The following is a 25,885-nucleotide window of genomic DNA, read 5'->3' on the forward strand; positions in this document are numbered from 1 at the left end:
AAACCCCGTCTGAGAAAGGAAAATTGTTGCAGTATGTGGATGATATCCTGATCGCCACCAGGACAGAGGAAGACTGTATGGCATGGACGGTGAGTCTGTTAAACTTCTTAGGACTCCAAGGATACCGGGTGTCCAAGAAGAAGGCTCAGGTAATGCAACGTAAAGTGAATTATTTGGGCTATGAAATTAGTGCGGGGCAGAGAACTTTGGGGCAGGCCCGCAAAGAGGTGATATGCCAAACTCAGAAACCCCAGACAGTAAAGGAGTTGCGGACCTTTCTGGGAATGACAGGGTGGTGTCGATTATGGATTTACAATTATGGACTGCTTGTTAAACCACTGTATGCGCTGACAGCGACTGAGCAGAAACACCTTGAATGGAATAAGGAGGCCGAACAAGCTTTTGAGCGACTGAAAAAGGCTCTGATGTCAGCCCCGGCCTTAGGACTCCCAGATGTGAGTAAGCCATTTCTTCTTTTCTCTCATGAAAAGCAGGGCATTGCCCTAGGAATACTGGTACAGGATCTGGGTCCGCATCGACGGGCAGTTGCCTACCTCTCTAAGCAGTTAGACGCGACTGCAAAGGGCTGGCCTGGATGCCTACGGGCGGTTGCAGCTGTGATACTGAACATACAGGAAGCCCGAAAGTTTACTCTGGGTCAGAAAATGACTGTTTTTGTGTCCCATGCAGTGTCAGCAGTATTGGAAGCAAAGGGCGGGCACTGGCTCTCTCCACAAAGATTCCTGCGATATCAAGCTGTGATAGTGGAACAGGATGATGTGGAAATTGTGGTCACTAACATTGTCAACCCAGCTTCTTCTCTCAGCGGGAACACAGGAGAACCGGTGCATCATGACTGTTTGGAAACCATCGAAGCAACATACGCAAGCCGCCCAGACCTGAAGGATAGCCCCATAAAAAATGGGGAAAACTGGTTCACAGACGGGAGCAGCTATGCCTCGAATGGCAATCGACATGCGGGATATGCCATCACCACCAGTCAAGAGGTAATAGAATCAGGGCCTTTGCCCATGAACACCTCCGCACAGAAGGCAGAAATAATTGCCCTAACCCGAGCCCTGGAGTTGGCCCAGGGCAAAACTGTGAACATTTACACGGACTCAAAATATGCCTTCGGAGTTGTGCACGCACATGGAGCAATTTGGAAAGAAAGAGGACTATTGAACTCTCAAGGGAAAAATATCAAACATGCAGAAGAAATTTTGAAGCTACTAGAAGCTGTCCAGCTCCCTGAGAAAGTGGCAATTATGCATATTAAGGCACACCAGAAAGTGAGCTCAGATTTGGAAAAAGGGAATGAACTGGCGGACAGAGAGGCAAAACAAGTGGCCAAAACGAAGGTAAAAATAGAAGGGGCTCTAATTCCTGATAGGCAAATCTCCCTACAAGGTAAGCCAAAATATACCAAAGAAGATCAGAAACTTATTACAGACTTAGAAGGGTCACATAATGAAGAGGGGTGGGCTTATACCCCACAGGGAAGACTAATTATTCCCTCTTGTTTACTGTGGCACTTGATACGGGAGGAACATAGAAAAAGGCATTGGGGAACAGAGGCTCTGTATAAACATTTGATAAGGGAAATCGTGGCTAGAAACTTATATACCACAGTGAGACAGGTGACTCAACAGTGTGACCTTTGCCTCCAGACTAATCCAAAAAATACTCCCAAACCAGAAATGGGCCAGATCGGGAAGGGCAATGGGCCTGGACAACAATGGCAGGTTGATTTTACAGAACTTCCAAGAAAAGGGGGGTACCGATATTTACTGGTATTAACTGACACCTTTTCAGGTTGGCCAGAAGCGTTCCCAACTAGGACAGCCAAGGCTCGGGAGGTAACTAAAGTATTGGTACAAGAGATAATACCACGTTTTGGGGTTCCGGCAACCATATCCTCTGATAGAGGACCACATTTTGTCTCAAAAATAGTGCAACAAATCAGCCACCATTTAGGTATAGATTGGCAACTTCATACCCCGTATCGCCCTCAGTCGAGTGGCCAAGTGGAGAAAATGAACCACTTAATCAAACAGCAAATTGTGAAATTGGGACAAGAAGCAAACCTGACATGGCCTCAGTCTCTCCCTTTAGCCCTTTTGCGTATACGAACGAGACCAAGGGCGAGGGAAGGACTGAGCCCCTTTGAAATTTTGTATGGACGACCCTATGGAATACAAAAAGGGATATCTATGCAAATTGGGGATGAAATTATGACTTCCTACATGGTGGCATTGAGCAAACAGCTCAATAAAATTAGAAAGCATGTAATTGGGACCCAGGGAAGAGGTCTAGATGAACCTGTACATGATATACAACCTGGAGATTATGTATATGTAAAGTCTCTTGCAGAAAAAACCCTGGAACCACAGTGGGAAGGACCGTATCAGGTACTCCTCACCTCCTTCACAGCAATCAGGATCAGAGAGCAGAATGCCTGGATACACCACACTAGGGTAAAAAGAGCACCGAAGTCTACATGGAGGGTCACACAAGTACAGCCTCAAAAACTTATATTATCACGACGCTAGTCGTTATCCTGACAAGTAAAGTCAGGGCATGGGAAAGTAACACATTTCTGCAGCTCCATGAAAAAGTTGCTAAAGTCATGAATTGGTCTGACTGTTGGTTATGCTCGCATCTGCCGAAAAACATGGGGAGTGGACACCCTGTAACGGCCATGGTCTTCCCTAAAGGTCTCAAGGCTTTCCTAGGCATGTCTCCCGAGGCATATGCAGAGATAAAACAGGAAGATCTTAATTGGCAGATAAACTTAAATTTATGGGACGAAACCCAAGGTGTACCGTGCATTCAAGAGTGCAATTTAAAAACTGCCGCACCACTTGCGGGGGAAAATAGCGCTGATCCAAGATGTAAGGGGAAGATATTCGTAGGACAATATCCCAATTGTACCAACTATCTTCCGTGGGCAGGAGCTAAATACTTATGGACAAAAGACCAAGTCCACATGAATAAAAAATCAAACTGATGGGATTCCCTGCCCCACGTGGTTGGTACTGGATTTGTGGACATACAGGATATAAAATCTTACCATATAATTGGGCTGGCCGATGTACTATAGGGATCATAATACCTAACATTACGGTTACACGGAACCTGACCTACCTTAACACACCAAAATTCTTACACACACACATGAGACTTTTTCGGCAGAAGCGTGGTAACAACCCCCTGATAGACAAGCCCACTGGCTTTCATAGTTTTATACGATGGCTTATTCCAGGGTTGGGAGTGAGCGAGTTAGAAAAGGCTTTAGTAAATATTTCTGCTACTATGGAAAGTCTCGGTACTGCAACAGGGGATGCAATTCAAGCCCTCCAAGAGGAGACTTCTTCCCTGAAAAAAATGGTCCTCCAGAATAGGCTGGGTTTGGATATGCTGTTTGCCCAGCAAGGGGGATTATGTACTGCTATAGGTGAACATTGTTGTACATATGTAAACCAGGAGAAAAGGATAGAAAAAGACTTATCTAAAATCTGGGAACAAACTAAAAGTTTTCATGAAATAACCAGGGACAACATTTCCTGGGGGTTTGACTTATGGGAAAAGTTAACCTCTTGGCTACCAAATTTAACATGGCTGAAACAACTATTTTTGGCAACAATTATAATTATACCTTTCTTCATAATCCTTTTTATAACAGTTCGGTGTGGCTTCTGGTGTTTCCAGAGCACGGGAAATTCCTATAGTAATTGGAAGAAAAACCAATTACGACAGAGGCTTGAGTCTAACCAATACTTTGAGAAAGTGCAAAATAAATAAACATTGTGCCAGAATTAGGTATAGTAAAAGAATTTACTAATTCTCTAGAAAAGGGGGGAATGAGAAGAGGGGCTAAGGAAACTTTAATAGATATGGCATTTATTGATTATTGCTGTGCATGCTAATACAAATAGCGTTTGATGCTTTGCTAACTAGCTATTGTAAAAACTACCCGAGGGGGGGGAAGTCTTGCATTCCCCAACCGAGGGGTCTTGCTTTGTGCTTTGAACTCTTTATCTGAAGTGAGAAGTCCTGCACCTCCCGCACAAGGACAGTCCTGATAAGAACCAAGGGGCCTCCTTCAGGAGCCAGCTAAAACTGGACAAATGACCTCTTGGAACTAATTGTAATACCCAAATGACTTCTTGGAACTAATTGTAATACCTAAATGACCTCTTGGAACTAATTTTAATACGGAGCGGGGATAGCTCATGCATATGTATAGGCGTGGTTTTTTAACTTCATGCATATGTAACACTTGGTTGTATAAAATTCAAAGTGAATTGCCATGCCAGGCGCGCACGGTTTTGGCGGGACTACCCCCCGTGCTGCCCGGCGCCGAATAAACATACCTACTTTACAATCTCACAGATTGTGGAGTCTGCTTTCCGCACGTCACACAGTGCCTGACACCCCTGTTTTTCTTTATGCATTTTCTCATCTCGTTTCTGCTTACGGCAGCTACTTTGAACATGTCCCTTCTTATTACAGTAGTAACAAACAGGGATTGTGAACCTTTCTCGATATAGTTGTTCCTGGGGTGTTTGTTCTACTTCTTTTTCCTTTTTCTCTCCAGACGGAGTCTTATCCTCCGAACTTTCTTTTACTGCTGCTACAAAAAGTCTTGTTCTAGTTTTCTGTTTTTCCTCGTCTCTCAAATCCAGTTTTTCAAAAGAGTAGGCCAGAAGACATACGGTTTTAGAGGTTCCTTTGGCCATTTTAATTTATCGTTTTCTTTTACGGGGCCCCTTTTATCCCAATTTTTAATTATTATTATTCCAAATTAACTTTTTACCGGTATATCTGATAATTTGCTCCCTTTTTCTCCTGGTCCTTGGTCTTCAATTTTGTCTGACCCATCTAGGAATTTTGCTGTGGCAATTCCTACAGCCCTTGGTTACCGGTAAGAGTGTCTTGCAGGGGGTTTAGGACCTATCACCCACCCACGACTCCTATAGGAATTGCTTCGGTCCTTCACCGGCCAAGTCCCTCGCGGGAGATTGGAGCCGCGGTTAGAAGACCTCCGCACTCGCTTCGGAACCAGGTTCCATCTCAATCACCCTCTTACACGCACAGGCAACTGACTCCCACCCAACCAAACAGTATACACTTCGTTCGGATCCAACAGAACGGTTTGCTCACGACGCCGTCGTCTTCGTTCAGATCCAACCGAACGGTGCTCCATCGTCTTCGTTTGGATCTTCGCGTGCAGAATTACGGGCAAAACAAACTGCTGCAGCCGGCAAGGGAGCTCATAAAAATCAAATTCTTTGCTTGCTTCTATTCGGGTTCAGGATGGTGTCAGTCCTGACCCGACCTGACCAGAAGCCACCAATCAAACAAAAAACGGTGGGGCGCCCCTCCTAGATCAAGTCAGAATTCAGGAACTAAGACCCTCCCGGACGAGCCCCCAATTTGTTATAAATGAGTTGAGTCCCAAAACAGGATTCCAATTATAGTTTCCAATTTATTGAATAGAAACAAGCAAACAGCGCTGGGTGCGCCGGGAGTCTTCGCTCCACCAAGACGCGCACCCCTTTGTTCACAGTTACAGTATTTATAACCTCTCCCGGTCCCCCCGTCGTGCCTGTCTCCTTTTTTTTTTGGGGGGGGAGCTCACAATCTACACTCCATTGGTTACTCACACCGTTCGCGGCAGGTACTGATTGGCCAAGAGCGAATCACTAGCCACTGTACAGGTGTTAATTGGCTAAAAGTACAGAAGCGGCAGGTCCCATATTTGGGGTTGTTTACGTGCCCGTGGCCATCAGCCCCAGCCCGCCTTTCCCGCCTTTTGTTCGCTCCATTGTCAAGTGTCCTTCTTATGCAAACAGCGCCGTTAAGCAGGTAAAATCCTTAATTATGTCAAACTACTAAAGCAGGAGTGAATCCTGCCAAACACATTTTTAATAACTTAAATAAACCTCCCGAATACGTTTATAACTTTAAACAAAACTTATAGAACTATGTACATACCTTCCTGTTTGCCCTAAGCCTGTGGCTATATAAGAACAAACAGGATAATTAAAGATTCCATATACAGAGAGGGTCACATTTCACCATGCAACCCTAGTATTGCTTCACATTAACACGAATCAGGTGAACATATTGCTATAGTTTATCTGTCCTCTTTGTCCAATTAACTGACAGAGATTGGCCAATTAAAAATTTGGTTTATTAAAGCAAGCGACCAGTAAGCAAAACAGCGCTGGGCGGCCGGGGAGTCTCCTGCTCCGCCAACGGCGCGCCCCGAGATAGCAAACCGCCCCGTTCTTATACAGTAAAAACAATAAATATTTCGTCGACGCTTATACATATTCATTACCTAAACCCACCTACTCTCGCTTCGTATGTTAATTAGCTTATCAGTCCTTCGCGCTTGCGCAAATTCTCCCAGGAATTGTGGGTGAGGGTCTTCGGGGGTCTTTTGGGAGGAAGGCCGAAGGTCTTCTTCATGGTGTACTTTTCACCTTTGCCTGGAATGTGCTGTTTCCACAAGTTGGCAGTGTCCTTATCAGTCTGGGCCGATTCATGTCCTTGTTAACCACCCGTTTTCCTTGAGCAAGGAGATTTATGGGATGGATGCCATCCTATTTTCGAATCCTTGCTCAAGGATTAAGCACTCCCTCGAGATAATGTGAGACTGTTTCTCACTCCTCATGAAAACAGACTTCCCCCTCCCACTAACTGCTTCTTCAGACTATATGGTTAGAAAGTTACTGGTTTTATACCCTTCGTCTTCATGAGCCCCCCCCTCCTTTCGCAGTCCTGCATGCCGTTTTTACATAGCCGGGTGCCTGTGGCCGACCTTGCGTATTTCATGTAACTTTCTTGTTCTGACAAGGTTTGATGAACAAACAGTTCACAGTTTATCACATTAGATATTAGGACAAAGAGAACAGATAAACTATAACATCTAATCTAAATCTACCTCCCTCTATTTTAAAACCATTACCCCTAGTCCTATCACAACAGGCCCTACTGAACAGCCTCTCCCCATCTTTCCTGTAGGCCCCTTTGAGGTACTGGAAGACCGCTGTAAGGTCTCCCCGGAGCCTCCTCTTCTCCAGGCTGAACAGCCCCAACTCTCTCAGCCTGTCCTCATAGGAGAGGTGCTCCAGCCCTCTGATCATCTTTGTGGCCCTCCTCTGGACCTTCTCCAACTGGTCCATGTCCTTCTTATGTTGGGGGCTCCAGAACTGGACGCAGTACTCCAGGTGGGGTCTCACCAGGGCAGAGTAGAGGGGGAGAATCACCTCCCTCGACCAGCTGGCCATGCTTCTCTTGATGCAGCCCAGGATGCGGTTGGCCTTCTGAGCCGCAAGGGCGCATTGCTGGCTCATGTTAAGCTTCTCATCCACCAGCACTCCCAAGTCCTTCTCCTCAGGGCTGCTCTCAATCCATTCTCTGCCCAGCCTGGATTTGTGCCTGGGATTGCCACGACCCAGGTGCAGGACCTGGCACTTGGCCTGGTTGAACTTCATGAGGTTGGCACGGGCCCACCTCTCCAGCCTGTCAAGGTCCCTCTGGATGGCATCCCTCCCTTCCAGCGTGTCGACGGCACCACACAACTTGGTGTCATCGGCGAACTTGCTGAGGGTGCACTCTATCCCACTGTCCATGTCGCCGACAAAGATGTTGAACAGGGCCGGGCCCAGCACGGACCCCTGAGGGACGCCACTTGTGACCGATCTCCACATGGACATTGAGCCGTTGACCACCACTCTCTGAGTGCGGCCATCCAGCCAACTCCTTATCCACCGAGTGGTCCGTCCATCAAACCCATGTCTCTCTAGTTTAGAGAGAAGGATGTCATGCGGGACAGTGTCAAATGCTTTGCACAAGTCCAGGTAGATGATGTCAGTTGCTCGTTCCTTGTCCACCGATGCCGTCACCCCGTCATAGAAGGCCACCAAATTGGTCAGGCACGATCTGCCCTTGGTGAAGCCATGTTGGCTGTCACCAACCACCTCCTTGCTCTCCATGTGCCTTAGCATGGTTTCCAGGAGAATCTGCTCCATGACCTTGCCAGGCACAGAGGTGAGGCTGACCGGCCTGTAGTTACCTGGGTCCTCCTTATTCCCCTTTTTAAAAATGGGGGTTATGTTCCCTCTCTTCCAGTCATCGGGGACCTCACCAGATCGCCATGACTTCTCAAATACAATGGCCAGTGGCTTGGCAACTTCATCCGCCAGTTCCCTCAGGACCCGCGGATGGATCTCATCAGGACCCACGGACTTGTGCACCTTCAGGTTCCTTAGATGATCCCGAACCTGCTCTTCCAGTACAATGGGCAGTTCTTCATTCTCGCAGTCCCTGCTTGCACCTTCTACAGCTTGGGCGGTGGGACAGGAACTCTTGTCGGTGAAGACTGAGGCAAAAAAGTCATTGAGAACCTCAGCCTTTTCCATGTCCTGGGTAACCAGGACACCAGTTCCCTTCCGGAGGGGGCCTTCATTTTCCCTGGACTTTCTTTTGTCCCCTACATACCTATAGAAGCTCTTCTTGTTGCTTTTTATATCCCTGGCCAGATTCAGTTCTGCCAGGGCTTTGGCCTTCCTTACCTGATCCCTGGCCACTCGCGCAGCCTCTTTGTAGACCTCCCAGGCTACCTGTCCCCACTTCCACCCTCTATAGGCTTCCTTTTTCACTTTCAGTTGGTCCAGGAGCTCCTTGCTCATCCACGCCGGCCTCCTGGCCTTTTTGCCTGACTTGTTTTTCATCGGGATGCACCTGTGCTGAGCTTGGAGGAGGTGCTCCTTGAATATGGACCAACTTTCCTGGGCCCCACTTGCCTCCAGGGCCGCCTCCCATGGCACTTGGCCCATCAGGTCCCTGAAGAGGCCAAAGTCTGCCCTTCTGAAGTCTAGGGCAGAGAGCTTGCCATGTAGTTTCCTTGCTGCCCCGTGGATCTTGAACTCCACCGTGTCATGGTGGCTGCAGCCAAGGCTGTCCTTTAGTTTCACATCCCCCACCAGCCCCTCCCTGTTGGTGAGCACAAGGTCGAGCATGGCACCCCTCCTTGTCGGCTCCTCTATCGCCTGCAGGAGGAAGTTGTCATCCACGCATTCCAGGAACCTCCTGGACTGCCTGTGCCCTGCCGTGTTGTCTCTCCAACAGATGTCAGGGTGGTTCAAGTCCCCCATGAGGACCAGGGCCTGTGACCGTGAGGCTGCTCCTATCTGGCTGTAGAGCACTTCATCTGCTCTGTCCTCCTGGCCAGGCGGCCTGTAACAGACCCCTACCGTGACATCCCCTGTCCGTCCCCATCCTCTAATCTTGACCCATAAGCTCTCTGTCAGCTCCTCCTCCATCCCCAGGCGGAGCTCCACACACTCCAGCCGGTTGCTGAGATAGAGAGCGACACCCCCTCCTCGTCTCCCCTTCCTGTCTTTTCTAAAAAGCCTATACCCCTCCATGTTGACGCTCCAGTCGTATGTGTCATCCCACCACGTCTCCGTGATGCCAACGAGGTCGTAGCCCTGCTCGTGTGCACGCATCTCCAGCTCTTCCTGTTTATTCCCCATGCTGCGTGCATTGGTATAGAGACACTTCAGCTGGGCCCCCAACAAAGCCGACTTGCTGGCTGGAGCGACAGGGGTGCTATTGCACCGCAGTTTAGGTTTATTTGCACTTATCTGTGATCCTTCCTCAGCTTCTGGACCCTCGGTGCTGGCACTGGCGCCATGCTCACAGCAGTGGGCTGAACTGTGCTCCCCCTCCCCCAGCAACACTAGTTTAAAGCCCTCCGGACGAGCCTGGCAAGCCTTTGTCCAAGCACACTCTTCCCCCTCTTGGTTAGGTGCACGCCATCCGCCCCTAGCAGCCTGGGCTTCTCAAAGCACGCCCCGTGATCTAGATACCCAAAGCCCTGGCTGTAGCACCACTCCCTGAGCCACGAGTTAACCTGCCAGATACCTCTGGCCCTTTCAGGTCCCTGCCCTTCCACTGGGAGGATTGACGAGAATACCACCTGCGCCTCAGAGCCTTTGACTGTTGAACCCAGAGCCCCGAAATCCCTTTTGATGTTTTTTAGACTGCTGCCAGCTGTGTCGCTGGCCCCCACATGAAACAACAGCAGTGGATAATAGTCTGTGGGCCCTATGAGGCTAGGTAGTCTCTCGGTGACATCCCTGATACAAGCCCCCGGGAGACAGCATACCTCCCGAGAGAGCGCATCGGGGCGGCAGATGGGTGCCTCCGTACCTGTCAGGAGGGAGTCACCCACTACTACCACTTGTCTCTTTTTCTTGGTAGCGCTAGTTATTACATGAGCCGGGCGCGCTACCTCGCACGGCTCCTGTGCCTCCCCCGAGGTGCTGGGTCTTACTTCCTCAGTTTGCAGAGCAGCAAAGCGGTTCTGCAGGGGCACCTCGGGGTTCTGGGGAAGCTGCTTCTTCTTCCTCCTGCGCCTTGCCCTTGCAGCTTTCCATTCAGTGGCATCTTCTGCCTGCTTGCTTACGTCGTGTGTCACTGCGGGGGGGGGTTGATTGGTTCACTGGGTGCTGCGGTTCCGGTGCAGCCTGTGCCTGCAATAAAATCTAGGGGGAAGCAATAAAATCTAGGGGGAAGGAGGACGAAGGGGGGGAAGAGTTATGGCACTTGTCTTCCCAAGGAACCATTATGAATGCTGAAGCGTTACTTTCCTGGGAATGGCTAAACATCTGCCTGAAGGTGGGAGGCAGTGAATGAATTCCTTGTTTTGCTTTGCTTGTACACACAATCAAATACTTAATAAATATTAAAGCAGAACAACTAAAGCAGTACGTATTATCTTCACGGCATTCTAACTGAAAGCAAACAACAAAGTTTTCCTCTAATTTGTCATTTAGGAGGACAATTAAAAGTCTTAAACACCAAGAAACCTCAAAGTTAATGTTTCAACAGCTAAAACAGCTGCACGGCATGCTCTGTAGCGATACTTTGTTTTATGCTCCCAAAGAACAACATATCAAGCTCTATATTTTGGACCATAAATTAACAACCTTAAAAACCACCTAAAAATTGGCAGCATGATGCTTCATATTTACTTTTCATATCTACATATGCCCAATGGATCTTCAAATAGACTCTAAGATGTTTTTGCCAAACTATGTTCTTCTATTTTTGCTCATTATTTTCAATCATAAAGATTCTGCAGGCTGAATTAGGTATCTACAAATACCTCTACAGGATCAATAATATTTTAGCAAATCACAGAATCATAGAATAGTTTGGGTTGGAAGGGACCTTTAAAGGTCATCCAGTCCAACCCCCCTGCAAGAAGCAGGGACATCCCCGACTAGATCAGGTTGCTCAGAGCCCTGTCCAACCTAGCCTTGAACATTTCCAGGGATAGGCATCCACCACCTCTCTGGGCAACCTGGGACAGTGTTCCACCACCCTCAGTGTAAAACATTTTTTCCTTATATCAAGTCTGAATCAACCTCCCTCTATTTTAAAACCATTACCCCTAGTCCTATCACAACAGGCACTGCTAAAGAGTTTCTCCCCATCTTTCTTAAAAGCCCCCTTGACGTACTGGAAGACCGCTATCAGGTCTTCCCGGAGCCTCCTCTTCTCCGGGCTGAACAGCCCCAACTCTCTCAGCCTGTCCTCATAAGAGAGGTGCTCCAGCCCTCTGATCATCTTCGTGGCCCTCCTCTGGACCTTCTCCAACAAGTCCATGTCCTTCTGATGTTGGGGGCTCCAGAGCTGGACGCAGTACTCCAGGTGGGGTCTCACCAGAGCAGAGTAGAGGGGCATCATCACATCCCTCGATGAGCTAATAAATGGCATGTAGAAGTGAACAATATTGCTTTTCTCCTATATGTTGTTCTATAGTAGCATGATTAATGACATCTACAGGAAATCGGAAATATGGCTTATGCTTTTTGCTCTTTAAATGTATCCATATTACAATAGATGGAGTATAGGGTATGGATGTTTCCTGATTGGCCAGCTGTCTCTTGCCAAATGGAATATATATCACCTGAGCACCAACTGCCTTTTCTTCAACAGTAGCATAAACTTAGTTTTACCTTTCCCCAGATAATTATTCTGATTAAATATAAGTTTTTGAAAGCTCTACACCTCTTTGAAATAAGATGGAGGGCATTATCACAGAAACTATTTCCTTAGGAACATAAGAATAAAAAGATGTCTCGAAAGTTATCATAATGGCTAAGATAACTAGTCTGTACAATACCTAGTTTGTGCACCTCTAAAACATTTCATGCTACTTGGTTGAGGTTTTCTACAGGGACCTCAAAAAAGAATAACAAATGAAGACTGCTCTGCAAGCAAAAATTCGGGAGGGGTGAGCAAACTTCTTCCTAAGAGAGAATTCATGAACGAGAACTGTTTTATTACTGGTACTTTTTTTCTTCTGCAGAATTCATAAGCTTGCAATGTTTTTTCTAAAGCAAAACCAAACCTTTTTTTTTTGTCTACATTAGGATAATAGGCCATAAAGAGAAGTGGCCTCATCTCCTTGTAAAGAACACAGTAGCAACTTGGAGTCCAGAATCAAGCACCCATTTCATAAAATCATAGAATCACAGAATGGTTAGGGTTGGAAGGGACCTTCAAAGGTCATCTAGTCCAACCCCCCTGCAAGGAGCAGGGACATCCCCAACTAGATCAGGTGGCTCAGAGGCTCATCCAACCTGGCCTTGAGTGCTTCCAGGGATGGGGCATCCACCACCTCTCTGGGCAACCTGGGACAGTGTTCTACAACCCTCATTGTAAAAAATTTTTTCCTAATTTCCAATCTAAATCTACCCCCCTCTAATTTAAAACCATTACTCCTTGTCCTATCGCAACAGGCCCTACTAAACAGCCTCTCCCCATCTTTCTTGTAGGCCCCCTTCAGGTACTGGAAGACCGCTATCAGGTCTCCCCGGAGCCTTCTCTTCTCCAGGCTGAACAGCCCCAACTCTCTCAGCCTGTCCTCATAAGAGAGGTGCTCCAGCCCTCTCATCATCTTCATGGCCTCCTCTGGACCCTCTCCAACTGGTCCATGTCCTTCTTGTGTTGGGGGCTCCAGAGCTGGACACAGTACTCCAGGTGGGGTCTCACCAGGGCAGAGTAGAGGGGCAGAATCACCTCCCTCGACCTGCTGGCCATGCTTCTCTTGATGCAGCCCAGGATGCGGTTGGCCTTCTGGGCCCCAAGGGCGCATTGCCTGCTCATGTTGAACTTCTCATCCACCAGCACTCCCAAGTCCTTCTCCTCAGGGCTGCTCTCAATCCATTCTCCGCCCAGCCTGTATTTGTGCCTGGGATTGCCATGACCCAGGTGCAGGACCTTGCACTTGGCCTGGTTGAACTTCATGAGGTTGGCACGGGCCCACCTCTCCAGCCTGTCAAGGTCCCTCTGGATGGCATCCCTCCCTTCCAGCGTGTCGACGGCACCACACAGCTTGGTGTCGTCGGCGAACTTGCTGAGGGTGCACTCTATCCCACTGTCCATGTTTCCGACAAAGATGTTGAACAGGGCCGGGCCCAACACGAACACAGGCAAAATGATAAATATAGAGACTTATTAAGTAAAGTAATTGCTACTTTTAATTACTTTCAAGGACAGATTACTGCAACGTTAAAAGCTACTCTATTGATTGTGATCTCATAAGTAATGGAAAACAGCTTGGAAAACAGTCTAAAATTATTATATCTACACAGCTACAGTTAAAAGACCTCTAGGCATATTATACTGTAAAAACAGTTGTACTTAAAAACTAGCTAATGATTATCTGAACTACATTTTACGGTCTTAATTTTTGCTAGTTCTAGTTTCTACCGAGAGCAAGTGTTTTCCTCTGTGTTGCTCAAGAATGTACTAGAGACAGGAGGGACTTCAGCAAAGAGCAGTTGCAATGCTGTCCAACTTAAGTTGTTCCATAAGTAACCCTTTATTAGTACCATAAGATAGTCCCTTGAATGTAACTGAAGTAAATGAAACTTCTGCAGACATATAGGTTTGTTGATATAAAACAGGATAGAGCCTCAATCTGTTAAGTTTGGTGAGACAGCTTGGTTGAATAAGTATTCCTCACATGAAGAAATACAACCAGAACCAGGCCCTACTGAGATTAAACCAGCACTCCCCCCTCCACTATTATGGAGTATCTCCCTCATCTGTGAGACTACCATGCTTCTACAGTACAAATTGTCAAAGTTAAATGCTCCCTTTACTCTTTTCCATTCTAGTTCCGTTTCCCTCCCTCCCTCCTTCTTCACATCTCATCTCTCCACTTCTTGCAGCCAGGCTGGGCTGAGGTGGGCACAGTCGGCCGCCCAGCAGGAGGCCAGAGGGTGAGGCCTGCAAGGCCCACAAGGCTCGCACCTCCCACTCTCTGCTCCTGCTCAGCATCTTCACATCTTCTCTCTCTTTTTTTTTTTTTTCCCTCCTGTTTTCCCCTTCTTAAATACGTTATCGCAGAGGCGTTATCACAGAACATTCTGCTTCCAATTGGCTCGGCCCTGGCCAGCAGCGGGTCCACCCTAGGCCCCGCCGAGACCACTGGACAAAGGGGAAAAAACTTCTAGCAGCTTCTTACAGAAGCTGCCACCGTAGCCCCCCCCCCACTAAACAAAACCAGAACATTATCAAACTTTTAAATATTTGATGCAAGTACGTACAGCAGGCTTTGACAGATATGCAGATGCTCATTCTCTCTAAACAGCTGTTTCACATGTACACAATAAAGATCTACCTGAAATGAAACTGATATTGCCCTCTAAACGTAAGATTTTTTGAACATTTTCCAGCATAAATATGTTTTTATTTTGGTGTACCTTTACTAAATTTATATAGTGTCAATCACCCAGAACTTTCAGGAAAATTAACTTCTCTGCAATTCAAGCTCAATCACCTGTATTTAAATGTATATATAGATACATATATATACATTATATATATATATATATTTAAACATAGATATTAAAAAAAAAACAACTACTCCAATACTAAGTTTTAGTAAATTCCTGGTTTTTTCGTGGTAAATTTAATGTGGTAAAGGGTTATCACACCAACAGAGATGTCAAGCCAGGCACAGAAGCACTACTATATCACAAAGGGGGCAGGCTTTAATAGTTCTGAAAAAAATCTAAGCATATGTCAACTGAACACACTTACAGATAATTTCTAAATTATCTAAAAGAATAATTTAAAAATTTCCTCAGATTCTTCTACTTGACAAGAAGACCAATTCCTAAACATTATTATTTTCACAATATGTTTGAAGATATTTTAGCCAATCTTCAGGTTGCTGGTGTGAAAAATAGATTCTGAACTGCTGAATAAGCATTCTTTCTAGTCACTTCAAATTGGCTGACAGAGTTTTCTTTAAAATACATTTTAAATGTAAATTTTCATAGAATCATAGAGTCTTAAGGTTGGAAGAGACCTCCAAGATCATCAAGTCCAACCGTCAACCCAACCATGCCTACTAAACCATGTCCTGGAGCGCCACATCTACACGTTCTTTGAACGCCTCCAGGGATGGTGACTCCACCACTTCCCTGGGCAGCCTGTTCCAGTGCCTGACCACTCTTGCAGTAAAGAAGTGTTTCCTAATATCCAACCTAAACCTCCCCTGCCACAACTTGAGGCCATTTCCTCTCCTGCTATCACTAGTTATTTGGGAGAAGAGACCAACACCAGCCTCCCTACACCCTCCTTTCAGGTAGTTGTAGAGAGCAATGAGGTCTCCCTTCAGCCTCCTCTTCTCCAGACTAAACAATCCCAGTTCCCTCAGCTGCTTCCCATCAGACTGGTGCTCCAGACCCCTCACCAGCTTCCTTGCCCTTCTCTGGATGCACTCCAGCAACTCAACTATACTTTTGTGTATATTGAGATGAAGCAGGTAATGTTTACATCCCAAAAGAAAACAGATTAGCAGAAGAGTAACTGTAAGCTATCCCTGCAGCTCAGTTGGATGTACTTCAAAGACATCTGATATACAATGCTTCCCAGCCTTGCCACATCCCACTACCTCAAGTAAACTGTGAAACATTAAACTATGTGGAAGCGAAGCATCTAACAAGGAAATGAAAGAACAGTAGATAGGAAACAATTCACCAAAAAGGAACCATATTGAGGAGATTAATAAAGATTGAAACTGAGTGCCAACAAACAAAGAAAACAATTATAAAATGTGCATGAACAGACAAAACTATCAGCATTAATAAAAAAAAAGCAAAGTAGGACTAAAATATCAATCGCAAAAACAAAGAAAATGTTGACACACAAAAAGATTTAAAGACTGACATTTAGTTTAACTTCTTATCTAGAAACAAAATGAGCAAAATGTTCCAAGGATGTTCTTTAGCTTCCCCTATTATCTGAATTCCAAATATCCCTTTAAAAATCTAGCATTTTGTCTTCCATTTCACAGGCTTGTACCTGCATGTTAGTAAACAATAATTCTATAAAATTAATCATTATTTTCCTAATACAATATTACTTTATAGTTAGCTCAAAATTAGGTTTAATTCATAAGGACTGATAATGTGATAAAAGAAAACAAAAAGGAATCACTGAAGATAAAAATATCCCTGTTTTGTGCCATGTAAGTATGGATGTAAGAGGCAACTAAACATTTGATCGTGGCACTAAATGTGAGAGAGAGAAAAACTAGAGTAAATCCAAGTAAAGCAGTCATACAGGAAATACACATGGGATTCATGTTAAGAATCAGTGAAAAAAACACTGGCTAAGGGGTTATGAAGAACTAGATAGTTACACAGTATCAGTGTTTTTCTTCTCTTAAATTAATTTTAAAATAGGTTAAAACCCACGATACATACATTCTGTCATTATTTTTCTATATAGCACTCTTATTAGGTAGCAGAAAGACTATGTTCATAAGAAAGATAACGTGTACATTTTTTTTGTAAGAAGAGGTGCACTTCCTAACACAGTATAAGCTAGAGTTAATAGACTATGAAACTATTTTAGAACATCTACTGAGATGTTCTTGATATAGAAACTGAATGACAACAGAAAACCATATGGATCAACAACATGCCATGGTTGGACCACCTTAATTAAGAAAACATACCCAGGTAGATGGTTCTTATTCCTATGGAACTATGCATTCAAGACTTCTTTAGCTCTTCAGAAACAAATGTGTTTCTAAGAAAGTAAGACAAACACACAGCATTGTGTGCTCTAAATACTCCTTTGAGTTTACTGAAAACTTAGTGGTTTCTGTACTAGCAGGTTAAATTCTACAAGTAGCATGAGCTAGAGAATTCAAAAAGACTCTGAATCAGTGCATGAAAAATAATACCATCAAATGTTCCATGTAGAACAAATACGTTTTTAAAATAAAATGATAGTTGATGAGAACAGGAAGTTGGGACTTCAGAAGTATAGCCATAAAATTAAATTATAAAATTAAATTACACCTGTAACCAGACAGCTTGGTTTATGGAAATGACAGCTAATTACACTGAAGGATTTTATATAGTACCAATTAGCCCTTCAACCTCTACTATTAACTACTAATCACACCTTGAAGACAGTTTTAAAGGATCTCTAATCCCTCTGCTGTGTTACCCACTGGCCTTCCCTATTGATATACAAGATACTTTAGAACATTACAAGTACTGAAGCATGTCAGATAACAACTTCCAATACAAAAACATAAACACCCTTCATAATAAACAACCACAGGACAATTTACATCATTTTTTTTCCCCTTTGGAAATGTCTCTTCCCATATTATAAAATGGGAGGGAAGAAAGGCTGAGGAAGAGAAAGCGCTCGAGGCTTCTCCCTCCCCCTTCCCCCTCAATCAATAGTGAAGCCCAATGGAACAGTCCCAACCTGGATGCTGCAAGGAGGAAGGAAGCAAAGGTTGGAGCGGAGGGAGAGGAGAAAAAAAGGGATAGAAAGGCAGGATCGCAAGCGTGTACAGAACAGTTACATTTACCTGAACTGTAGAAAGCTGTGTTGTTGTTCTTGCTGGTGGTGGCTGTTGTAGATGACGATAAGGAAGGAGACGGAAAGCAGCAGAAGAGCAGTTGTTGATAAGTAACAATCACCAGGACTACGGTGACTATGGCACTCGATTCACAAGGCAACAGTTGCTATAACTCACAAAAGAGAGAGAGCAAACGAGAGAGGAGGAGGAGGCAGTGGCCCAGCCGAAGAGATCCGGAAGAGGCAGGGCCTTCCGTATGACGGACAGCTTCTAGGGCCGGAGGGGAGGGGGATCCGTTTCCTCAAGGGGAAAAGAAAAGAAGGTTGACAGGGACGTATTAACTCCTCTACCTCGCTAAGGGCGCGCGAAGGCGCATTTTATCCCCAACAAGCAAAGTGGCAGCAGTATGATAATGGACTATCCATGGATGTAAGATCACACTACATCAGAGCGGGCAGGGAGGGAACCTTGTAGTGGTGGCTGACTGTTCAAATGGATAGCAACCGCCAGGCCGAAACCTGAGTGGGAGGGAGAAGGAGAGAAGAGGGGGTGTGGTCATATCTGCATATCTGTCTCCCGTGTGGATCATGCTCACGACATCCTGACGTCACATCCGATTAGCGACTAAGATTTAAGGGGGGGGGGGGGGGGGGGGGGAAGGAAGGGGTTTGTGCAGGGTTCTCCGTTCCGTGGTTTGCTTTGCTTTGCTTTTCTACCCTACTTGCTTCCAGCTACTTGGAAGCAGTTTAGAGTGAACAGGAAGTTTTGCTTTGTGCTCGCTGCTTGTCACCTTTTCTACTCCTTTTTCCATCAGAAAATGGCAGTGAAGAGCTGCTGATGGATGGGGTATTTGTTAACTGCTGCTATTTAAAGTTGGTGAGACTGTGGCAGCAGCTGGACTGCCCTCATTGGCAAAGCTGAAAATTTTCTGTAACTGCTGTATATGCATGGCCTGCTGGACTCAGCACACACACACAACCAGCATGTGCATTACCAGCTGCCTTGTGCCAACCTGCAGCGATGTTCCTCATATACCCCTTCCCCACATATGCCTTTCCTTAGAATGCAACCTGCTTCACTTCTTTTCCTTCCCTGAACACACTTCATTCTGCATGCTTCCACCAGGGCAATGCTCTTTAATTTCCTTTCCTCATCCTGTTTCCCCTTGATCTCCCATATCACCAGTGATTCTCTACTCCTCTAGGGTCACGGGGCTACAAGGTGTTATGGATGACTGCTTATTTTAGGGATATAAGGGGTGTTGTGTATTGGAGGCAATACACACTGTGAGAATTTACACAGCATCGTACCTATTTTTCTGCAATGCATCCACATCTAATGGTTACTATGATCCCATATATCCCTATAACCCAAATACAGGCAAACCTGCAGCTCTTTTGCACCTTTTTTAACCTATAAAAATCAATGTATGCAGCCCATTCTACCATCTATATAATCAGTAATATTTGGCTGTAATACATATAATGGTCATAGCCAGCACAGATTCACAAGGGGAAAGTCCTGCTTAACAAACTTAATTTCCTTTTATGACAAGGACATCCATCTAGTTGACCAAGGGAAGACAGTAGATGGGGGATGGGGGGGGCAATATTTTAGCAAAGCTTTTGATACTGTCTTTCACAGTATCCTTCTGGACGAAATGTCCAGCACACAGCTAGGCAAGTCCATAATACATTGGGTGAACAACTGGCTGACGGGTCGGGTTCAAAGACTTACAGTAAATGGAGTTACATCAGTCTGGCGACCAGTCACCAGTGGGGTTCCCCAGGACTCAATTTTAGGACCAGTGTGCTTTAATGTTTTTTATAAATATCTGGATGCAGGAATCAAATGTACATTAAGCAAGTTTGCCAATGATACTAAATTAGAAGGAGATGTGGACTCCCTCGAGGGTAGAGGGGCCTTACAGAGAGATCTGGATATACTAGAGAGCTGGGCAATCACCAACCATATGAAATTTAACATTATGATTTTTTGAGGTGAAGATATAGCTTGTTACTTTCTATTACAGAATCTAATCCTGAGATGCTGAACAAATAACTTCTCCACTAGGTTCTTCTACCTAAATGGATCTCTGGGTGATTGAAAAGCTCACATTCACTCATCTGCATGGCATTATGATGACAGACAAACAAAAACAGCAACTTGCTAACAATGGATAATACTTTATTTAATAAGTCAATTTGTTTTGAAGTTAAAAACTATTTTGATAAACATATTTTTCCTTTCTATCCAGCAAATAAAGGTAGTTTAATTTAGCTAATAATACACTGAAAGAGTTGGGGAGTTCTATTTTCATTGAATTTTAAATTCCTTTTTAATGATATAAGGGACAGAAAAGGTATTTCTAAAGGTTGGACACCAAATAATTTTTATCTCATAAAAACTATTGCCAGAACACTATGACTGTAAGTCTACAGTAATGCTTTAGAATCCTTCATCTTACCCATGATGGTTAAAAAAGCATTGACATCAGGAAGCACTTTATTACTATGAGGGTGACTGAGCACTGGAACAGGTTGGCCAGAGAGGTGGTGGTGGATGCCTTGGAGATATTCAAAAGCCATCTGGACACGGTCCTGGGCAACCAACTCTAGGTGGCCCTGCTTGAGAAGGGGAGTTGGACTAGATGATCTCAAAAGGTCCCTTCTAACCTCAGTGATTCTGTGACCTGAAGGCCACAGATACTTCTTGATACTGTACTGTCTTATTTGTTCTGTCAAGCATAATTTGCATGCTTACTTGCTTTGAAAGATGAACAGGATAAGCTGTGGTAAGAGCCTTTAAAGTTGGTTCTTTATCTCAATCGACTGGGCTATCAATTTGTGTTCTCAAAGCAAGGAACTTTATGTGCCTATCTTTGAAGGAAGAAATCAAACCTCTTTCAGGCCTTGGCAGAAATAAAATGAAACGTCTGAAGTTCTTCCCCTGACTCTACATAATTGTAGAATGTTTTAGAAACATCTTCAGCTTATTAATATATAATCATCTGTTATATAGGTAGGAGGGTTGTAGCTACCAGTGTTACAAGAAAATTATCAAATCAGTTTAAAGTTGTAATCCTTTCTTCTATGTAGTCAATTTGCAGATATCTACTTAGATCCATCAGGGCCTAATAGGCCTAATAGAAATTAGAATAGGAATAGGAAATTCTACTTTAAATAATTCTAAATATATAGGTTTTTCTCTCAAAATAAACTTTTTAAACTTAAATCATTCTCAAAGAAGGTATGTCTCTTCTTAATTTTTTTAAGAGATCATCCTTTTTTCTGAATTTTACAATTACTCATTGCTATTGTGAAAGTAGAAATGCTAAGGCCTGAGTGGGCCTCTCGACTCAACTCTCATCCTGTCTCATGGGCCTTTTGATCAAACTCTCACCCTATCTCCTGAAACAATAATCACTGTGTAACCTTCATGATAAATCAATCCCTGTGCTAAAGAAAGCAAACTCCAGACCAACCTTGAGCAGTTCTGTGGCCTTGTGTATGTAACAGATATTAATAACTCGCATCCTATTATGTCTTGCATAGCGTCTCTAAGCATATAAAACTTGTATCCACTTTACAGAGACAGAGTTCTGTAACTGGTTCATAGGATTAATATGCGCAAAATTCACCCAACATATGATATTTAAAAGCACAACAGTATTTATTGCTCTATGCCTTGCATAAGCAGTTACTAGCATAAGCAGTTACAGTTACTAGCATATTGTTCTCCCTTTATGAGAGTCTTACCAACCTGAATACACCGGAGACACCGCCGAGCAGGAGGATGATGATCAGCGGGGTCAGAGCAGAGAAGGGAGGTAGGCACAGCACCTTGTTTGCAGAGTGTGCTCTGGGTCCTTTCTCTCTCCCTCTGCTCTGAGCCGCCTCTGTTTATACCCTCAGCAGATTCAGTGGCAGAGTACTGACCAGGTGTTGATGCACGCGTGGCCAGCGCATGCAACAAGGCCTGCCAAGTACGTGCCCTGCTGGCTAACAGCGGTTCCCGGATAGCAGCAACATCCTGCTCAATAACAACCCTCCTAGCTCCCCTCTCTGAGATAACACCCCTCCTAGCTCCCCTCTCCAAGGTCACGTTCTCACAGCTGTGTGCAGCTTGTGATTTCCCACAGTGGCCCTACATGGACCATCACTGAAATCCCTCACACAAGTTCACATCAGCAGAGACTGTTTCTCTGCTGCTCTGTGCTCTCTCCAATATCTTCTATTCTCACCTGATGTAAATTGTATTTATTTTTTTCCATGGCAAATTTGGGGCCATGAGTTGGATTCACACATCCTGCTTCACCTGGGAGGACTGCAGATTGCTCCCTGCCAAAACCCCATGGCGCCACTCAGAAAGGTACAGGACCTTTTGAAATCCCTACTGGGACTTTGGGCAATGGTCATCTGTAGGCTCCTGTGGCATGCTGAGACTGTCAAATCCAAAATTTTGATAAAGGTCAGTTCAGACTCAAATTGCTGGCTAAAAGAGAGAATAAATCTGTAATTCTGGTTCTTGTAAAATTTAGGAGAGGTAAGTCAGGAAAAGTCAAGAAGTCTGAGTTGGTTTCTGGTATTAAGACGATATGAATGAATGAACCTATGTGAATGATGATTCTTGAGAGCTGGGCATCGGTTTCTGCCACCACTTAGAGGCAAACTTGGGGTATCCATTAGCCACCCAGGCTACCCTCTGTGAAGGGGTGATTAGCCCTAGCAGTTAAAGACTAAAGAGGAATGGTGTGAACTCTTGGTGTGAGTGACCCCATTAACCCTTTTCTGTCTCTAGTTCTATTATGAGCCTCCTTTGGTTTCATTGTTGACGACCCCAACCTCAACCAGTATGGTGGGCTCAGGCTAGACACTGTGACCAGGAGGGCCCATTGTGTGACTTTTATCTTTCCCTTCAGTCTCTAGTTATGGTTAGCCACCTTGGTGAAGAAAACTGTGATTGATTGCTTTGAGGGGATTAAGTCAAAGCTCTGTCTTCTCTGGGATGCCCAAACCTCTTATCCCTCTTTGCCATAGATAGGCCTAGATTTGTACTCCCTCACTGAGAATCCAAGTGACATAAGTCCCTCTAACTTTCCTTTGTTTCCTCTGAATACGTGAAAATGGGAACCAGACAACCAAAGGAAGTTCCACTGCCCTCAAAGAGTATTATATGTATATGCAGTACTCTCCTAAAGCCTGCAGGTACTTAGATAATTGGAATTTAGGGACCAAAAAAGTGATCCCTCAAAACAATTCACTCTAGAAGGTACCTTAACTTAGATAAAATAGTTCACTTAAGATGGGATGTATTTTTTAATTGGTGTGAGGAGGCCTCCAGAAGGAGAGACAGAGTCCCAGGCCAGAGGAGTGGGAGACTGTCAGGAAAAAAATAATTGAACAGCTAAAAACAAAGAAAGAAACAAACAAACAAAAAAACCCTGGCAGCTACCAAAACAGAATGTGACTTTTGCCTGAAAAGGTGAAATCTTACAAATGTCTATTGAAGTGGAATATAACTAGGATGTGGAATGCCTGTGGGACGACTGTGTGCGTTTGGTGCATTGAGCTGGACCAGCCAGCAAATAAAAGACCTGTGAAGGAGGTAAAAGGGCCTGGAATCCAGCCAGGGGTACCAAAAGGACAGAAGGGTCCCTGCCAGTACTCAGGGGATCCACTAATGTGTGTGTGCTTGTGAATCTAGGGAGTGTCATGTGTGTGCTTTCACTAGTGACCTTCAATTTCTACCAGCCAAAGAGGAGGAAGGGGACTTGGCTGTCTATGTTTGTTTTATGTGAGTCCTATATGTAGGTGCTGTTGAAGGCAGCACCTTATCTGTGGCAGTCTGTGTGACCGGCTGTGTCAGTGTCCTATGTATGTCCTCTGTATGTCCTGTATGTGAGTGGGGGATCTCTGGGATACAAGCTCAGCTTTGTTACTGGTTGTGATACCAGACTAAAAGAGCAAATTGATAGAGTTAGCTCCAAGTTAATGAATGGCATGTTTCAATTGTAATCACTATAACAATGTAATCCTTGTGTGAAAATGCAAACTAACCTTGAGAAAAGGAACAGCAGAGTTGTAAAATTTAACCTGAGACAAAACAAAGCTCCTTTAAGGATGCTCCAGGAGGTGCTGAGATAAGATTTTCACAACAGTAACTGGCACATCCTGAAGGACTACAGATAAACCAGCAGACACTAGCTGAAACCAAGATAAGGAGCTTAAGGAATTTACAAGCAGAGCGATGAGCCAAGACAAGGCACTATATAGAAGAAGGACTCAGAGTTCATGGAAAAGACACTAAGGGATACCTCTTCAGTAACCACTAGGGACCACTAGAGACCACCAAAGACCCCCAGAGGACCACTGACCTATTTCACTACACATGCGCAAAGGACATTTAAATATGCTAAATAGTTCCAGGAAATGTGATGAATATACTAATGATTTCTCGGAAAACTTATTATATATGTATATAACAGGACAATATAAACTTTGACCGAAACCACATTCGGCATGCACGTTAGGTGGAGCTATCCCCCGTGCATCCAATGCTGCAATAAAAGAATGCCTGCTTTCTAAAACTCCAAATTGAGTCTTAGAGAGTCTCTTGATCAACTTTTATGGTAACAGTTGAACCTGAAAAAGGAAAAGCGGCAGCCACGTCCTTCAGCCTGGGCAGAGACCCTGGAGTCTCCAGGATGTTACCGAAATCCGGAATAAAACTCCTTAACAGCAATGAGAAGTTCAGAAGCAGGCACTCCTTTATTTGCAGCGCTGGGCGCACGGGGGATCGCTCCACCTAGCGTGCGCACCTGTTCCATCAACAGCGCAGGTTAAATACACACCTGTTATACATATTCACTAGATTTCCGAGAAATGTTATACATAAACATTAACTTTCCTGGAAGTCATTATAATATTCCCCACCCACTTGCGCATGCTCAGTCTTTTGAGTCGAGGGTCTTCTGGTGGTCTTGGGGGTCGTCAGAGCGCCCCCTCCTCGAATTCGCTGGTCAAACCCCTCCTTAAAAATCTCCATACATGGTCTTGAGAACAAGGTCGCGTTGTCCTTGATTTTTCTGGCTCCAAAGTGATGGCTCAGGGCCTATTTTCTACAGGTGGTGTTTGGGACCTACCATTGTTCTGCCACTCTTCTTAATTACCCCAAACATGCTAGGTTGACTTCTAACAAACGAGATGTTGTAATAGCTCTAAGATTCCCATTTCCTCTTAGGACAAATAGACTATATATAAAATTTAACCTATGTGACTACAGTTCTACAGTTAGCAAGAATCACCTCATATTGATATTTAATTTTCAACGTTTATGTCATGTAACAAGGATGCGCAGAGCCGGGCTCCGGTGGCTGGGCAGGAGTTCTGGGCAGCAGCTGCTGGAAGAGGCAGCCACTCTTAACATCCTTTAACAGTTTTGTAGTCAGAAGGATCTGGTGAGTTTTCCCAAAATTACATGTATATAATCCTGTATATAATGTGATGGAGGAGTGAGCCTTTGTTAATGTGCCTATAGTGATAAATTTTTAACCAACCTTCTAGAGCGTTATGCAGGCACCCAAACAGGACCTGTGTTAGTAAATTCTTCGGTTAATTGGAACAATTGGATTGGGAGAAAAATATGTTTACAGAACATTAGGTGTAAATGGTGTAATGCAGAAAATTTGTGCAGCCCTATAAATAGAACAAAAGTTCCATTGTGCCTATCATCCTCAATCTAGTGGTGCTGTGAAAAGAAAAAAAAAAAAAAACATCCTATTTGAAAACCAAATCAGCAGAGATTTGCACAGAGACTGGCCTGAAATGGCAGGATGTGTTACCTCTCCCACTGATGTATATAAGAAGCATTGTGAATAGAAAACATGAGCTACCACCTCATGAGATTTTAATTGGCAGACCTATGCGACTGCCTTACACAGCACCCTGA

At 44.7% G+C, this 25,885-nt stretch overlaps 1 pseudogene; it reads left to right on the forward strand.

Moving 5' to 3' along the window:
- The window catches only part of LOC147596553 (dual specificity testis-specific protein kinase 1-like), a 78,546-nt pseudogene that overhangs the window by 41,203 nt on the left and 11,458 nt on the right, over positions 1 to 25,885 (forward strand).

Source organism: Chlamydotis macqueenii, chromosome W (genome assembly GCF_036417535.1).
Source record: "Chlamydotis macqueenii isolate bChlMac1 chromosome W, bChlMac1.mat, whole genome shotgun sequence".
Taxonomy (NCBI): domain Eukaryota; kingdom Metazoa; phylum Chordata; class Aves; order Otidiformes; family Otididae; genus Chlamydotis; species Chlamydotis macqueenii.